General features: G+C 36.7%; 1 long non-coding RNA gene across 1 annotated transcript; it reads left to right on the top strand.

Moving 5' to 3' along the window:
- Window positions 1-1,823: 1,823 nt before the first annotated feature.
- LOC116050737 lies at window positions 1,824-2,658 on the top strand. The gene is made up of 3 exons (XR_004105158.1): window positions 1,824-1,931; window positions 2,094-2,173; window positions 2,619-2,658. It is a non-coding gene; the product is annotated as an uncharacterized LOC116050737 (long non-coding RNA).
- The last annotated feature ends 1,076 nt before the right edge of the window (window positions 2,659-3,734 follow it).

The following is a 3,734-nucleotide window of genomic DNA, read 5'->3' on the forward strand; positions in this document are numbered from 1 at the left end:
AATGATGATTTAGTCTTTATTTTGTCGTCAAACTGTCTTAGAACAATTTCGTAAAACCATGTGATGTTAACGTTAATTAACCTACAAAGACTAAGGTCAAGTTACAACACCAGTCACGTTAACTGACAGAACCGACCAACGGTTAACCTCCCTTTCGAGTAGCTAGCTAAGCTTAACATTTAACGTTAGCTAGCTAGCTGCTGTTTTCAAAATAACCCGATTATTATCATTAATAAAAAAGTAAGATAGGCCTAACGTTACGTTATATTAATATAGTGTGTGTGAGAGAGAGAGAGAGAGAGAGAGAGAGAGAGAGAGAGAGAGACTTTTCCAGCGTCTCTAATGAGCTACGCCCTTTTTTTTTTTTTTTAAAGATTATTTTTTTGGGCATTTAATAGACAGGACAGCTGAAGACATGAAAGGGAATGACATGCAGCAAAGGGCCGCACGTCGGAGTCAAACCCACGGCCGCTGCGTAGAGGAGTAAACCTCTATATATATGGGCGCCCGCTCTACCAACTGAGCTATCTGGGCACCCTACTTTGTGTTTTTATATGGATATTAGGTCCGGACCAAACGGAGGATGATAGAGAAGCGTGATTGCATAATGTGCTTTTTAAATGTGTAACGTTACATTATGCTGTTACCACAGTGGTGGTTAACATTGCTGTTTTTCTTTTCTGTATTGTACGTTAGATAATGAAGTTGACGGAGAAGCAGTGGACTATGGATTGACTGAGAGGATGGTTTCATACCTCTTTGAAGGATCGTTTAAGAAGTAAGCCAAATTCAACCGATTTGTACAGCAGTGGAAAGAAACCGTGACACTAACCGTTGAGCCTGTCCCGGTACATTCAGAGAAGGCTACAGTGGAATCAAGGTACCGGTAACAGTAATGTTATGTGATTGTTATAACATTAGGCCCAAGTAGAACCATGGAAAATAACTCTATAATCTCATAGACATATAAATAATATAAAATGTAAAGGTTACTACTAAAGAAGTTTTTATCTGGATCTGAATTCACCTGGCTCCGGTAGTTTATGTAGTGTAACATTATGCATTAGGGTGTACACACTGTAATGCATAATCTTGCACAGTCTTTGTAGTCCGAACGCAGGGGTAGAATGTAACTAAGTACATTTACTCCAGTACTGTACTTCAGTCTAAATGTTGAGGTACTTGTACTTTACTTGAGTCTTTCCTTTTCATTCCACTTTCTACTTTTTACTCCACTACATTTATCTGTTACAGCGTTAGTTACTAGTTACTTTAGTTACTCCACTACATTCATCTGTTACAGCTTTAGTTACTAGTTACTTTAGTTACTCCGCTACATTCATCTGTTACAGCTTTAGTTACTAGTTACTTTACACATTAAGATTACTGCTCACAGAACACATGTAGTTTATAAAATCTGATGTTTGATTCTAAAGTAAACTGAGATGATTAGTCCATTAAACACACAACTGGTTGGATCCTTTACACTTTCTAACATGTTTTAATGTTTAACTACATTATCCTGATAATACTTACAGGCTTTTGCTTAAGTAACATTTACACTGCAGGACTTTTACTGTAACAGTATTGTTACAGTATGGTTAATTTGCCATACATTTTAAGACTATTGTTTTATTGTAAGAGTCCATGCAGGGTTTGTCTACATGTTTTATTTCCCTATATTTGTGTTGGAGTTCATATTAAATTACTAAAGGCTCTCTTTGAAATTTAATTTTAAAATCCTATGATAATGTTGTGACATGTTTCCTGTTTGTTGTTTGTGCTGTGTTGCAGAATGAATATCTGTCGAAGATTTTAAGATGGCTTTAAGATCCTAGTACCCACAGTGCTTAGACTGACTCAAAGGAAATCTCCCCTTGCAGATCTGGCTTTGGAGGAAAGAAAGGCTGCCCTCACCGAAGATGTCCCTGGTAAGTGACTCACTGATCAGCCGTGGTCACCCCTAGTGTTGTGGAGCCATTTAAGCTTAATTTCTTTTCTATTTGTCTTCAGACAAGATAAGGCCTAACCAACCAAAATACACTGTACATTCACCTAATACACTTTCTTTTATTTTTTTACTTATTTTTCAGGGATTGATTTCAGAGCTGCAATCCTGCTGTTGCCGATCCTGTTCAGGGAGAAAAATGACATTCTCATCATACTTGGAGAGGTGTGTAATTTGCGTATACTTATTTTTTGTTTACATTACTTCACGCAGAGACTGGGAGAATTATATGCATCCCTTGGATGTCTTATTTCATAATACAATGTTTCTAGCTGTCAATACTGGGCCTTGGTGTGGACATGGGGGAACGCAAAGCTAAATATGGAAATGCATGCACAGTAAGAAAGATCTCTGATTTCACAAAAAATGTTGTAGTCTTTTGATAGGCCATTAAATGATGGTTAAGGTTTTTACTTACCGGAGACGTTTTTGTGTGTGTGTGTGTGTGTGTGTGTGTGTGTGTGTGTGTATATATATGTGTATATATATATATATATATATATATATATATATATATATATATATATATTTGAACGGTTGTTTTTTATGAATGTTTGTGGTAGATTTCTGCAATTTAACTGAGTGAATACTACCTTATGATCTCTTGCAGGATCAGCCTGGTTGTAGCGCTATCCTATTGCATGCAGAGGAAGTTTGAAAGACAACCGTTTATCTCGCCCCTCGGATTGAGCCCTGTCAATGGAGAGTTCCCAGACCCAACATCTTGATGTGGTCTGGCCAAGCCTCCAGGAAGAGCGCCGAGTCTAAAAGCCACCATGGGCTTAGTGGATAACAGTGGTACTGCACCCCATGGCCCAGAAAGACTTTTCACATAGACTTTGCATGGCGAAAGAAACGTCTATATTTCAGTGGATAATTTGTTTCGGGGTATATCAACTTACCAGTCCGAACACTGAAAGGGTCCTTGGTTAAAACGTTACGTTTTTAACATTTTTCATTCATTCACTAGAAGCGAATCCAGAATTATTAAATTTTTTAAATATATATATTCCACTAAGTTAAACCAGTCTCTTATTCACTTGCTGTGCAGAAACCATTCTATACCATTTTACCTCTATAGAAAACTGAGAAGACTAGATAAAACAAAATAAATAGTATGATAATAATTCGAATCCAACGATTTTATTACAGCAGCAGTAATGAGGAAACCGGTCCTCCAGGCGCCGACGGAAGCGGAGGCCGAGAAGGCCATCAAAGAGTTTCTCCGGCTGGCACCTAATCGCCACCACCGCCGGCCAAGATAATTCTTTATTTTAATGTTTAATGTTTTAATATTTGTTAATGTTTTTTATGTTTATTGATTAATTATATAGTTCAAAATAAATGTTTGTTCAGCAAAAAGTGAGAAGTTTACTGGTCTTGTTTATACCAGCGATCCTACAGAGTGATTTAAGATGTTTTCAAGTAATTAGGTTAATAATTGTTTGTCATCTTCTAGACTATGATTTCTACAGATTAGACTGGTATTATTGGACTGTAGCTATAGTTTATTATAAAGTAGTAGTAGTTATAGCAGTAAAATGTTAATTAGGCCCCGTATCTAAAATATTCTCGGTGTACTAAGGTAAGTAATTTGTAATTTATTTTATCAACATTTAAAGAGTAAAGGTATGTTAGGATAACATATACGGTATATAGCGCCTGACATCTGCAGACTGTATAAATGATATCTGGTGGATGTAGAGCCTGACATCTGTACTATGTA

This window comes from Sander lucioperca, chromosome 23 (assembly GCF_008315115.2).
Source record: "Sander lucioperca isolate FBNREF2018 chromosome 23, SLUC_FBN_1.2, whole genome shotgun sequence".
NCBI classification, from domain to species: domain Eukaryota; kingdom Metazoa; phylum Chordata; class Actinopteri; order Perciformes; family Percidae; genus Sander; species Sander lucioperca.